Source organism: Strigops habroptila, chromosome 4 (assembly GCF_004027225.2).
Source record: "Strigops habroptila isolate Jane chromosome 4, bStrHab1.2.pri, whole genome shotgun sequence".
In the NCBI taxonomy this organism is placed as follows: domain Eukaryota; kingdom Metazoa; phylum Chordata; class Aves; order Psittaciformes; family Psittacidae; genus Strigops; species Strigops habroptila.
Window position 1 is genome coordinate 48,495,354 of NC_046358.1, and position 14,005 is coordinate 48,509,358.

Sequence of the window (14,005 nt, forward strand, 5' to 3'; positions counted from 1 at the left end):
TGCCGCTGGCAGAGACATCTCTCTCCAGCCTCCCTAAGGCTACCCATGAGAATTCATGGGTATTTGTGCCAAATAATCACTTTGAAAAGCCATTGCATTCTCCCTTCAATCCAGTTCTTCTTTGGGCTATTGGGAATTAACTTATTTAAACATTCATGCCACCTATAAAAAAGGGCAGTGGGGTTAGAAGGACTTTAAAAGACCTGCAGGATAAAGGGTAAAATAGGCAGGACTTCAGCCTGGGGTAGATATGGCTATAGATGTACAAAAAGGCCACGGCTAAATAGTGCTGCTCTGCAAAAATCTTTGCACGAGATTTATCCAGACAAAAAATTATTCCCTGGGTTCATTCTTTTTAAAGGGAGATTCAGTAATATTGAGACTTCTTACTGTTTCTGAAGGTGTGGTTTAATGGAGGGTTGTTGCAGAAGAATTTGGTCAGTCTGGAAGGTACTCACTGGATGTTTTCCACTGTGCCCCAGGTCCACTCTGGGAAGTCCTCTGGGATTTAAGAGCATGGGCTATGAGCATGATCTCTCATCAGGCACCCCAGAGCTCATGTGTATGCTCTGCAGAGCGGTGAGCCTGCCCCAGACCCACTGCAAACATTTGGGAATGGGAATGATTCGCAGTATACCCAGTTGTAGAATGGGGGCTGTGATCATCTTGAAAGCTGAATTCCACTCTTTGCCACTGAAATTTCTCAGAAAGATCATTTCCTCATGCATGTAACCAGAGAAAGTGCACAGAATTGTTTTCCACCTTTGGTTTCCAGTTCAGCTTGTGACTGGGATGGAAATGCCAACTGAGTGTATTCCTGTGGGGCTGGGCTTTTTTTTTTTTCCATGATACATCTTCAGTTTTTAAAATCCACTCTCTTTTTCTTTAAAACATTTGTTTTTTTCTTTCTGGCTTGTTGCAGTAGAATAATAGCAAAGTGTAAGAATTTGAATATTTGGCTGAACTTTACACCTGGATAAATTCACTGGGCAACATCTTGCCAGTTTTTTGACTAAATGGCACGTATATCAATGCCTTCTTGAGGTACTTTGATTCCTTCTCAAATTTACTAAAGGGCTTTGGGTCTATCAGAAGCTTCCAAGAGAGGGGATCCTTGGGGCTCTCCTGCTCCTGGACTAGATAAGCAGGTGAGGGCACGTGCGGGACCGAAGCTGCCATAGGAAGCACTGGAGGGAGTGGGTGCTGCACCCTGTTACTGCCCTTGTCCAATACAAAATGAGAAAGCAAAAGGGCCTCTGGTAGTGCTGCACGTACAGCAGACAGCACTCTCCTTGCCTTAACCACGGGTTAAGCAAATGTATCTTTAGGAATCTTAAAGACGCAAATGAGAATTTAAGGAATTCTCAAGGCAAAAGCAAAACGCATCGGTCAATAGTAACGGTAGAGAAGGTTGTTAACGGACAGGACAAAAAGCTCTGGAGAATGCGGGCATCGATCCCGCTACCTCTCGCATGCTAAGCGAGCGCTCTACCATTTGAGCTAATTCCCCTCACGCTTTCTGAGTTTTGCTGGTGCGCTTCTATTCTCTTCTCGCGAGACGCCGCGCGGCGCCGGCGGTTCCACGTCCCGCTCTGTGTTCACTACCGCGCCTGCGCAGGAGCGGGCTGGGCGCTGGGCGCGCACCGGAGGATGCGCGGCGGGGCCGGCAGCTCGCGCCCGCCCGCGAGGCTTGTCGCGGTAAGGACCGGAGCGGGTATGGCGGGACGGGGCGGGACCGTAGAAGGTCTGAGGGGCACGGGAGTGCCCAGCGAGGTCCGCTCGGGGGCCAGCACCGGGCGGGGGGGTGGTGGTGGTGTTGCAAGGGGCATGTGTGGGGGGCCATTGAGGGTTGTGGGGTGCAGAGACCTGTGTGCCCGGCGGCATGGAGCTTTCGAAGGTCTGTGTGCCCGAGAGCATCTCGGGGTCTGCGGAGAGCTGCGTGTCTGGGGCACCCCCGAACGGGAAAGCGCGAGGTGCCGGGGGGTGTCCAGGGGCTGCACAAATGGGCGGCTCGGGGAGGTTGTGAAGGGCTCGGCTTGGTGTGCAGGGAAAGGCGCTTCGTGGGGTGAAGGACCGCAAAGGGCTGTGTGCTTGGAATGGGGGCTGCAAAGGGCTGTTTGCCACGGTGGGGCTGCGTGGAGGGTCAGAGCATGGGGCTGTGCATCCCGCAGAGACTCTGCCAGGAGCTGGGGCAGTCCTTTGGGTCGCGGTGGGGCCGCATGGAGGTCAAAACAAAACAAAATGCTGTTTGTTTCGCCCCCTTCCCACTGGATGGAGCAGCGCAGGAGCTGCCCCTGGTCACCTCCGTTGCTGTTATGGGAGGCTTTGCCTTCCCAGCAGCCATGCACGCTCCTCTGGGGAGACGGGGTGGTCCCTGTCCTCCCCAGCCCTGCTGCTCTCTGGGCACCTATGGGGTGGCACAGGCATGGACTGGGTGTCCCAGGAGCAGCTGGGGGAGACCCCACAATACCTGCTGCCCGGGACTTAGCTGGCAGCGCTGGTGGGACAGTCGGGTTTGGTCCCAGCAGGTGGCAGGGGCAGTTGGAGATGTGGCAGCTCAAGTGCCTGAACTGTCAAACCCGGTGCTTGCAGCTGGTTCCCCCGCCCTTGGCTTGCAAAACTTCCTTTAAAAACAACACCCAAAAAAGTGAAATCTGGCATCGTGGCAAATCATGAGGTCTTCTCCCTCACGAAGTGGTTCCATTTGCTCTTGTGCTCCAACTGAAGTGGAGTTAAGGTCAACTGAGTTGGATGAGGAAGGAGATGCTGTGTCTGGAACAGGGATCTTTGGGCGCCTGTCAAAATGGTGGATAGGGGCGTGTGCTTGGGAGCCTTCTGGAGAGCTGCATCGACCCAGCCAGGATTTGGTGCCCTCGTTTTGGTGGGAAAAGGGAATGTGCTCGATAAGGGCCTGCGTAGCAAAGCGAGTGTTGGGACCTTTCTCTGCCAGTGCTGTGCTGAGGAAGCTATTCATGGGCTTGATGCTTTAATTTAAAGCTGTGTTCAGCAGGGTTTAGTTAACAACCTGTCATTCTAGTAAATTGCTTGCCTTGTGCTCGGTCACTTTTCTTCCCCTCTGATGTTCTTGAATAAGAAAAGGCAAAACTGAACTGCTGTGAAGGCCAACGCAAAATGCTTTCTAAATGGAAGGCATTACCAAATAGCTTCTGTTGTATAACCTCGGTGATGTCTGCTTAACACCTTGCTGCTTGCAGAGCAGCAAGGTCCTGGGCTGAGCTGGCAGGGCTCTCCATGACTCTCCTTAAGTTATTTCAATTCACTGGGCAGTGGGGAAGTTGGAGAGAGCGACATGACCTGCTGTGGCTTTTACTCCATCGAGCTCCTGGGTGCTTTACGCTCTTTGCTTTCCTGCAGTGCTGGTGTACTTCTACCTCATCTACGTTCAACACAATGTTCTGTTGGATTCAAAACCATTCTCTATTCAATTTCACACACTTCCTAAGGGATTTGCATTAGTTCTTACTCTGATATACAAGTTACTTTTTTTTCCCTGAATACATCTGTGGAGCTAGCATCCTCCAGACTGTGAATTTCTGATTAAATATTCCTATATACCCAGAGCTTTACAGTTGCAAAATAGATTTAAAAAATCATTTATTTCTTTTACTTGACAGGTTCTGGTCTGTGAATGGGCTCTGCCTCTTGCAGAGTTTGCTTAATAGCTTCTCCAAATGATATTTTATAGAACTACTTGGAATTTTAAATTTCCTCCTCTTTTGTCCTTTTCGACATACTAGTGTGTTGCATTTTACTTTCAAGGGCCTGTGAAGCATGATCTTGGCTTTTCGGAAACTGACCTGGCTTTCATTTGTCGTTTTTACAGTTGTGAGCTTCCTTCTTGTTTTTAGGGTGTTCTTCCCAGCAGAGGGAAGACTGGCCAACAAACATGTTCCAAAAGACACGTTTATCTTTTAGAAAACCCCCAAACAGGCAGCCGCACCGATCCACCAGTATGATTTCTTATCTTGGAGCTTGACTCATAATTCCGATGGCTCCTTACCTTCATCATTGTTCTGGAAAGAAAGTAGTTTTCTTAGCTAAGCTGTTCCCCAGGTGCCAGGCTGAAGAGCGTTGCACGTGTGTGATTTCTTTTTCTGATGTTCTCCCGTCTCTCTTACGTCACCCTGAGCTGCAGGACCCCGTAACCTTGCCCATAGGCTTTTATCAATTTATTTATTTGTTTTCTTCTGACCTGCAGAAAATAGGGAAATGCTAGAGAGTATCTCCTGCTGGTGAATCTCACCTTCAATGCAAGCAATAGTGTTTCACCAGCTTGGTTTTGCAACACATCAAGTCGACTCTGTGGAGCTGGAAAAAATGTTTCAGGCTGCGTTTTGCATAGATGCTCTTCTCAGATGTGAGGTTTCACCGTCTGGGTGTTACATATGTTTTTCCTGTCACGGGGCAGTCTGCCTCCTGAATCGTTGTGTTGCTGAGAGCAACTAGCAGAGCAAATGAAGGGGCAGGGGGGAAGAGAGGGCTGCCTTCAGCCTTGCTTCATCAGCCTCAGCCCCAGTCTCCCTCATTTGCTCCTTGTATGGTTTAATAACAGGGCTGTACAGGATCTTTTCTCATAACAAAACCTCTTTATTTTTCTTTTTTATTTTTGTCCTATTTTTTCTTTTATTTTAGAATAAAAATTGCACTGAAGAGCATGTGTTAAGATTGACTTTGAAACTCAAAGCCTGTTAGTCGTTCACAGTCATGCTGGAGTAATTCCTGCACTTTCCTCTCCTACATTTTAATTACAGGAGAGAGTAGTTCAGCTCCCACAGCTCAAGCTGTTGTAAGGATATGTCTATACTCTGCAAATAAGCTTTCCCTTTGCTGTCTTTTACTTGCTTTGGCAGTGCTGTGCACCTGGGTCTCCATACCTGAGGCAAACATTGTTCAAGTGCTGGTGAATCTCTTGTTTTCTCCTTGCACTCCCTCCTTGTCAAGGACAGAGAAGTCCTGTTGCAGGTGACTGAAAAAAAACCCTACCTAAACAAACCCACAGCTGCTCTGTGCAGAGAACAGCCCCAGAGATGCTGAAGTTGCAGTGCTGTTGGTGCAGCTTTGTGGCAGGGTTGCTTGCTGCATCCCCTTTAGCTTTTGGCAGCCTGCAGCACTGCTCCCAGTTGCCTGTTTTGTTGGGTAGTGCAGGGGTGGTTTAATGGACTGGTTCATGCCATGCTGCAGATCGCTCAGCATGGCAGTGCAGTAGCTGCTGTGTGATGGAAGGCAGTTTTCTAGCATGTGCAAGATAATCTCCTGTACCCAATCTTGGTTCATTTGCTACAATACGCCTCCCCATTTTACATAGCAGTGGGTATTCCTGAAACAACTATTCAGACTCGAGTACTTGCTCCGTGATTTTCGAGGTGGATGGATGCTGTCCTTAGCTGTGGGTTTGCTTTGACGCCCTCAGCATCAGGAGTTTGCAGAGGGACCAGTGCAGACTCACCTCCCTAAGTGTCTGCTTGAGCACCAGCCATGCTTCTTGGCTTGGCATCCCGCTGGGTTGCTCCTGTGCGTGCCATCCCCTTCTGTGCTTCAGGAGAGCTAAATTGGGGTTGGAAGAGAGCTGGCAGGAGGTCTGGGTGTTCCTAGAAAGATATTGATTGCCCTGGACAGTTCGGGTTTGTTTCTTTTGTTTCCCTGGCTCTCGTCATGGGGTCGGGCTTGTTAGGGCGGCAGCTCGTTGGAGGATGGAGAAACAGTGCCGGCTTTGCAGGTGGAGGCTGGAGCGGTGCCATCCCAGCCTGCCTCTCTCAAGTGTTAATTCCGAAGCAGCCTGCCTGGTAATTCCATTAATGGGAGCCTAGTGCCGGAGAGATAAATGTAATTCCAGAGTAAAGCCAACACTCAGGCTCAAAAAGAGAGGATTTGCTGGTTCTCCCAGGTGCGCCGCTGTGAGTAATGTACTCCTGTATTACCCACAGATGATGTTTAAAGTCTAGATGTCAGCATAAAGACCACGCAGTGCTAAAAAAAATGCTGCTAAATCTGCACGTGAAGAAATTCTTAGCTCTGGAGCCTAGCCGTCTCCCTGCAAAGGGTTTTACCAGCAATAAAAGTTTCCTGCTTAACTCCTGACATGCAGGATGATATACAGCTAAGCAGCCAGCCGATTCAGGAGACAGCTTGCGTGGGATACAGCCAGAACAAGCTCTCTGTGTATAGTCAATGCAGAGCAAAAATGATTCCCTGTGTATATCACATCAGAAAGCTTGCAAACATGTCAGAGCTAGCCACCGCAATTGCAAGTAGCACAAGCTCCTCCATGTTTTTGGATGGTGTGGTCCACACTTGAATTTGGAGGTTACTGTCCTGGCCAGCTGTTTTGCCCATCCAATTTATTATTTTTTTTGCAGACCACATCTTCCTGTTTGCAGTTGTATAATGCCTGTGTGGCATCATCAGCGAGTCTTGCGTTGAAAATAACTGGTTAATTGGGATATTTTTAGCTCTCCTTGTGGCTCAGATCCTGGAAATCAAACGTAGGAGCCAGCACTGTTCAGCTTTATGCAGAAGAACTTCCCATGCTGCAGGCGGCTGCTGAGCAGTTGTGTCTGGCAGGGTGAAAGCTCACAGTACCAGTGAGCCCCGGTGCTGTGGTACCCCAAAAGTCTAGCAGACAAAGTGTTTGCTCCCACCTTTTGGAGCTCAGCACAGGGTCTCCTTGTGGGAAACTATTTGTCATCAGTCCAAGGGGGCAAAAAAAAGGTCCATGAAGAGGAAGCAAGTGCTGGGGATCCTCAGCCCCCTGCATGCCCCCATCATGTGAGTTTTGCCTGAGTGTCCATCGATACAAATCTGATATCCTTAGGACTTGGACTTAAATCCAGCTTGCTCAGAAATCCTTGTTTGTTGGTGTACTCAGCAGCTTGACATTCTGCTGTTAGAGGGGTGTGGGAGATTCGCTTGTTCAGCAATGTGGAGTGCAGGCTTTACCAGTGACCTAGCAGCAGCTGGGACAGCCGCCCAAAGTCCACAGCCTGCTCATGCATCTCTTACTTTTCTTTGCGGTAGCTCTGCAGATGTGCCTGGCTTCTTTACACACACACTTTGGGCCAGCTCACTCTCCAGAAACCAGCGGGCTCTCATTAAGGCTCACCACGTGGCTCAGGTTTTTACATCTCCTGCTTCCCCTTCCCTTCAGTTGTATTCCCTAATCAGGGAGGGTCACACTTTGCATGCAGCTAAAGCTGCAGCCTGCCCTGCATATGGAGGGTGTGCTGCAGAAACCCCTCCAGCAGTTGCCTTGACCAAGCGTGCACCGTGTCTGCTGCTCGCTGCCGTGGTGGCAGGATGTTGGGGGATGCAGGTGTCGGTCCGAGCTAGTGCAGTTGCTTTTTTTTAAATCTTTTAAAGCTTCCTCCATTTGCAACATAGCTCACTACTCAAGTTTTAGTTCAGTAGTGTGGTTTTCTCTTCACAAGATGAAATTTTTGAGTGTCCCCTTTCCTGCTTTTGTAGCTCTCGACATCTGATGTGGGCTTGAGCAGATCAAAGTTGCACTGATAGTGAATTGTGTATCTCGTCAAACATTTCAATACAGACTAGATGAGGAGGGAGCAGGTAAGAAAATTACCTGCGTGTTTAGAAATTCAGTTTCTCTCAAAATGTTGTATCTGTGGTGTCTTGTTCTTACTGTTTCTCTCATCCCTCACCCCTCAGTTCAGTGAGTCAAACCTCTTCCTGTGGCTTGTCAAAGTAGTTCAGTCTTTGGGGGATTAAGCAATTACCTCCTGCAGGGTGCTGGATCCAGCATGGGGGCAGCTGGATGGACAGAGAGGTCCATCTCCAGAGATGCTGGGCAGGAGGGGTGATTGCCACTCCAGCCCTTGGCTGGGAAATGCATTCCTGCTCTTTGGTTTGTGGCTCGAACAGGGCTGCTAGTCCATGTTCCCCAACTGCTGGAAATGGGAGGCTTTGAAATGAAGAGATTGGGTTATCTAGTATCCTGCTTGAACTGATAGAGCATTGATTGGCCTGAACTAATCCGTTATGGTTTGTTTGGTTTTTTGTTTGTTGGTTTTTTGGTTTTGTTTTTTTTTAATTTCTTTAAAACTAAGATGAATTTTTGCAGATGTGAAAGCTTGAGTTTTGTGATGAAGTCCATGATGTTTTTGAGGATACTTTGGAATATTTCGGAAGTGTGCATGGTAATAGTTATTGGGAAAATGAGAACAGGCAGTTGGAGGCATGTAGCTGGTTAATTGATTTTAATGCCATGGAAACTCAGTTTGAGTAGCTTTGTGCTTTTTCTGTTGCATTAAGTGGAGGAGAAACTCCAGGTTTTTCTGTGGAGGGTGTGTAAAGGAGGCTTGAACGTGAAGGTTTAAACTGTGCTCATCTGTTTGTGTTGAAAGCTGGTGGAGTTGGTGGTTTCAGTGTGACCACAGCAGTGATCGCAGGTTGGGGGCCCTGGGGCAGCTTCTGCAGGAGCCTGTGTGACTAATGCTAAGTAAACTTAGAAAAACAAGAGGATTAGCTCTGCCTCCTTCTCCTCTGTAAGAGCTAGGGGTGGGGGAGCTCTGTTGGACCACTGCTGGGGTGTTTGGATGGTACCTCTGGGGATGCTGGTGCATCAGCTCCATCCACTCAGCACAGCTTCGTGGTGTGTACTTTTTTAGGTGGGGATCATGCTCTTGCTGGTTTTGGAGGTGAGGTGGCTGGCGTGAAGGGAAGGCTTCAGCTGGCAGCCCCTCTGGTACCCTGAGATGCACCTGGGTCTGTTAGGACACCTCCATCCACCCCTGTGCCAGAGGAGAAGGAGGATGGAGGTGGAGGAGCTTTGGGCCATCCCGTGCTGGGGACAAGCCAGCCTGCAAGTGACTGCGTAAGGCTGTGCCATGCTTCTGCGTCTGTACCCCTGGTGGTGTTGGGGGAGGTCATATCTCAGGATGTAGGGCTGGTTTAGAGTTGGAGCCTGTGCTTCTGTTTTTACTCTTTTTTGTTTTTTAACAGTTTTACTGTTTTTCTGTTTCTCTGCAAGAAATTGGAAAGTCCCTTCTGTGGGCTGCCGTGACAGACTCAGAAATGTCCAGATGGATTTGAACTTTGGTGCTGCAAGAGGCTTTACGTATTTATTTTCAGCATCCTGCTGTCTGCTTTGCTTAAGAGCTTTTGCTAGATCCTTTACATATGTTTGTCCTTGCTCCTCTTCTCCTGAAAACCATTTGAGAACACTCTTCAGTTATGGCAAAACACACCGAAGGAAAAAAAACAATCCTCAAACCTCTTGGAAAAATATTGTTTTACTACTATTCCTTGGTAAGCTGTGAGGCTTGCATAGCTGTGGTGTGTGGCTGTTTGGGGGCATCAGTCTAATTTGGACAACTCAGGTAGCACTTCACCAGGCTATTTTTGGATTGGTCTTTAGAAAAGTGTCTGGAAATGTTCAAGAGTGAATTGAGCCATTAAAGTCATTTTTAGGTGACTTACCCCTGTGCAAAGACAAAGCTATGGTGGGTCAAAGCATGGCAGCTTGAAAGCCTCATCTAGGTTTCCAGATGTACCACTGTGCTGTCTTTCTGAGGTCATGCTTCCCATCAGCTTTAGCTGATCTCAGGCTGTTCTCCTGCCAGAAATCCTTCCACTTTATTTTCTTCTTTCTGGGATGGCTTCCAGTTGGATCAAGCAAACAATGGTTGCTACCACAAGCTTAGAGATGTCTGGGATGTGTGGAAGGGGGAGAAGGGAAAAGGCAGGACTGTCTGTTTTGGCAGCAAAGGGGAGTTTTGGATCAGTTAAGCTGACGAGCATGTGGGAGTAGGCAGGGATTGCTGAAGGGCAGCCATGTAGCCCCTGGTAGAGCATGTCTTTCTTTTACCAGTTTTCCTCCCTGTAAAGGAGGTGTAGGGATTGCAAAATGTGTTAATATTTCTGGGAGCCTGTGATGCTGGTTGAGTCCTTTGAGGTACACTGCTGACTGATGCCTTCGTGTGCATGCTGAAAGCATTCGGCTCCCCAATTAACCCAGGGGAGGTATCCCTCTGGGAGGGCTTTGAGCACAACTTTTAAGTAAAACCTTCTGCTCAACATATCAAGGAGAATATTAGATTGAATATAAGAGAGAGATTTTCTTTGGTGAGGGTGGTGAGGCACTGGCACAGGTTGCCCAGAGAAGCTGTGGATGCCCCATCCCTGGAAGTGTTCAAGGCCAGGCTGGACAGGGCTTGGACCAACCTGGTCTAGTGGAAGGTTTCTCTGTCCATGGCAAGCAATTGGACTAGGTGATCTTTAAAAGTTCACTTCCAACCCAAACCACTCTGTGATCATATGATACCTCTGCTTAAATACAGTGCAGACTGGGCCTGATGTGTTAGTGCCTCTGTGGGGAGGAGCACAACAAATCCTGCTCTCCTGTTCTCTTCCAGCTGTAAGGCTAAGGGTAGATTTATCTTCCTGCCTGACTTGTTATTAACATTTTCTGACCCATCTCAGGCTGAAAAGCCATTGTAGCAAGTACGTTATTGCCTTGATGATGACTTCTCAAGCTCTGTTGACTGTGGAGCGGGTGTGTTTTTGGTAGTGCTCTCGACGTGCTAGCTGTACCTGACGAGTTCGTTGTATGTGCTTGTTTTGAAGGGAGGTGTGCATCTTCTTGCTAAAAGTAGCGCATACACTCAGTCTTGCTGTTGGTTTTGGTGGGCCACAGCTGTTTGCTTGAGCTTGAAACTGCTGGTGTTGCAAGATCATCACAGAAGGGAGGATGGGGGGGGAGGGAGAAAATTAGCATAAGCCTTGTAAAGAAAACTTTCTTATTTCCCAAAGCTGGCAGGAATCACCCTATTCCCTTGTTTAGGCTTCAAAGTAGGGTTTCTTTTATGTGGATGTATCTGCTTGTGACAGGGACATTAGTAAAGCTGCAGAATAAGTCTTGGGATCTGGCAGGTCCCCCAGTGAAGGGTGTGTGTCTGCTTTTTTGGCCAGTGCTAGCCTTGTCTTTTACTGCTTATGGTGTGGGTGACTCCTCTGGTTACTCCTGCTATGCAGAGCCCTCCTATTCCTCTGCCCCATTGTTTTGCTTACACATTGCGCTCTTGATCTGATGATGCTTCCTTCTCCCTCTACAGTTCACCCAGTATTGCTCAGTCCTCTGCCCCTATGCTTCATAACTTTTTTTTTTAACTCTGGTGATTCTTTATTTTCCACACGGGGTGAAATAGAATGTTATTGTGTCTCTGCAGCACTGATTCAGTCTGCCAACAAGCAACACATCATGATCTCAAGGTGAGGGGCAGAGAGAGATTGCTGGGGTTTTAACACTGTGAAATGCATGTTTTGGTGGACAAGTTGGTTGTCCACCAAATATGTCCTAGCGTTAGTGATGCTGGGCACTTTGAGAAGGGAGTTTCGGGAACAAGGGAGTTTGGGGACAGGGGTCTGATTCTCTGGCACTCATCTGTGTTTCCACTGTATCTGGCTGCTGTGGGAGAAAATGCTTTGTCTGAGAGCTATGGTTGCTTTGGGAAGGCAGGCCAGGCCACCTTCATATGGGTTTGATTAAATCCACCAGCACTTAGAGAAGCTACAAGTATCTCTGCCTTGCTCAGCAGTACCGGGAGGCAAGTTTGAACTTTGCTTGTGATGTTTCTGCAGTGTTGTCTAATAGTAGCAATTGCATTGAGAAAGTTATTAGAGGAAAAAGGAGCTGGAGGAGGAATGGCGAAAAGGTTGTCTATATGCCAGATGTGCTGCTCTTCCCCACCTACTGAGCTCTGGTGCAGGAGTGGGCCAATACCAGTGCAGATGAAATCCTACAAAGCTAATGCAGCCCCTTTACATTTAAGCCATGTGAAGCTAAGGTATGAATTTCCTTGCCAGGGGAGGAAAGTTGTCTTTCTGTACTTTTATAAATAAGCTGCCACTGAAGATTATTGGCCAGGTTGGGTTTGTTAGCTTATTTCTGTCTTTGTAGAGACTTTATGTTCAACTGCAAAATGGTGTTCAGTTCCTGACTTCAGAAATAAAACAGAAGACCCTCCCGGAGGTAGATAACATGACTAAATAACTCTTGTGTTTTGGCTAGAGTGGTAATGTAAAGCAACAGGGAGACCAATTATAAATGGTGATGGAAAATTTGTGCTTGAGGCTGGAGTCCAAGGTCTGTGCTGTGGTCTTGTGGTCTTCAGCATTGTTTTTGTCCTTAGAAATGCTTTCAGCCCTTCTGTAATAGGAAAGGAGAAAGGGGAGAAGGGGAGGGAGGGGTGAATGGATTACGTTTTTTCTCAGTTCTTTAAATACCAGCTGGCAATGGCTGTCGTCTGTGAGTCACCCACAGACATTAGGGAAAACAAGCAAGTCTCTCTTTCTCAGTCCAAGGTAAACCAATGTGCTGCATGAGTAAGCTTTCTTGCAGTACATAATGAGGACCAGTCAGCAGGAAGTACATAAGATGTTGTCGGGCTAATCCCATACCTTCCCCTTGCGTGTTTGGTGCTTTGACTGGAGAAGTTGTCCCACCCTGTTTTCTTAACTCCTCCCACTTCCAAATCCTCTCTCTATTACAATGTGCTCGAGGATGGCTGTTCATCCACCATGTTTGTTGCTGTCCCTGAACCGCTGCATGAACAGAATGATATAATTAAAGCTGTATTAGATGCAGTCACCTTTGCTTCAGTTGTATCACCAGAAAAATGTCTCCTTATGGCTGCTTAAAACTGTTACCACTAAAGCATCCTTTGTTTCGTGATACCTTTTCTTTGGCATGCACTGGGCATTTTGCGTGCTCACAGCGAGGTGTTGCTGCAGCCTGCGGAGGTGACTTCTGTCACAGCTTTTGCTAAGTGCTGCAAGATGTCTTTTATATGACTAATGTACAAAAGCTTTGTAAAGCAATCAGTAGGAAAAATAAAACCACTTATTGTGAAACCATAACGATGAATCAATAATAATAATAGTAATAATGGAAAAGTGGAAGCAGCCTGGCTCTGATATCAGATGGGATTCACCTGCTCTGCAAACTAGAAGAAATTGCACAAGTGCTGTGGAGCAGGAGCTCTTCAGCAGCATCTCAGGGAGAGGAGTAGGGGAGTTGTGCAGGTGACCACTTCCGTCCCATTTATCAGCCTCTTTTCTGCTCCTATACCAAGATGTTAACTTCAGTGCATTGACTCTTTAGGAGGCTTTGCTGGACAAACAGCCTTAGTTTGGGACTTACTGTCTTGCCTCTTACCTTGGCTTCCGTGTGTGATTTTGGAGAAGGCCCCTGATGTCTGTGCTGGGTACCTCCACTGTGGTGCCAAGGCTAGGCTGGAGGTTGTTCAGGGCTGGGATCTAAGACTCTTCCCACCTCTTGCAAGGTTGCCTTGGCATCCTTCCCTTTCACCAGCCAGTTCTTATTAATGTCACTAATTAATGTTCTCTCTAATGCTTACAGGATTTGCCAGTTCCTGTATGCCGATGGGGATTGTGTTCTGGCTCCTTGTCAGTGCCTTAAAAGAAGCCTATGCTCTGAACAGGTACGTTTGCTGTGCTCCTGGAGAGGGGGAGAAGGCCTGTATGTGTCCAAGAGTGAAACGTGTGCAAGATTTGCCCTATAGGTATGGATTGACAGATACTGTGGGAGAGGACATTGTGCAGTGAATAGGGTTTTTTCCATCCAGTTGTGTTGTGGAAACACCAGGCAGAAGGTAACGTCTGCGTTTAGCCTTGCTGGCAGCGCTCTGAGGAGAACATTGGAAAACACAGCCTCGCTGCAGAGCAGCTCCTGGAGGCCAGGCTTCTAGCAAACACAGGCATGGCCTTTTCCTTCCCGTAGCAACCAGCTGGAGGATCCTGGTCGAGCTTGTGGCTGTGTGCACCGCTACTGCGCCCTCCTGCTCTGCTGGCCTTTGGTAGCTCCCCCACCGCATGCATCTGCCTGCCGCCCAGAGAGGGGGTGGGAGGAAGCTGTTTGCATCTTGCTATCCAACCACGAACAAATCTGCTGTTGTTTTCTTAATGTACAGCAAGAACAGCCTGTAGCAGCTTATTCTTCCCTGGATAATTG

At 48.0% G+C, this 14,005-nt stretch overlaps 1 protein-coding gene and 1 non-coding gene across 4 annotated transcripts in view; one reads left to right on the forward strand and one right to left on the reverse strand.

Annotated features, from left to right (window-relative positions):
- Nucleotides 1-1,437: 1,437 nt before the first annotated feature.
- TRNAA-AGC lies at nucleotides 1,438-1,510 on the reverse strand. Its single transcript has one exon. It is a non-coding gene; the product is annotated as a tRNA-Ala (tRNA).
- Nucleotides 1,511-1,600: 90 nt separating this feature from the next.
- The window catches only part of LOC115607638 (USP6 N-terminal-like protein), an 84,797-nt gene continuing 72,392 nt past the window's right edge, over nucleotides 1,601-14,005 (forward strand). Inside the window, exons 1-2 of one of the 3 annotated variants that reach the window (XM_030485166.1) lie at nucleotides 1,601-1,698; nucleotides 13,394-13,475. The gene's annotated coding sequence lies outside the window, so the exon portion shown is untranslated. Of the gene's footprint in view, nucleotides 1,699-12,752; nucleotides 13,476-14,005 lie in introns of those variants that run through there. The other 2 variants (XM_030485170.1, XM_030485167.1) reach the window with 2 other exon arrangements.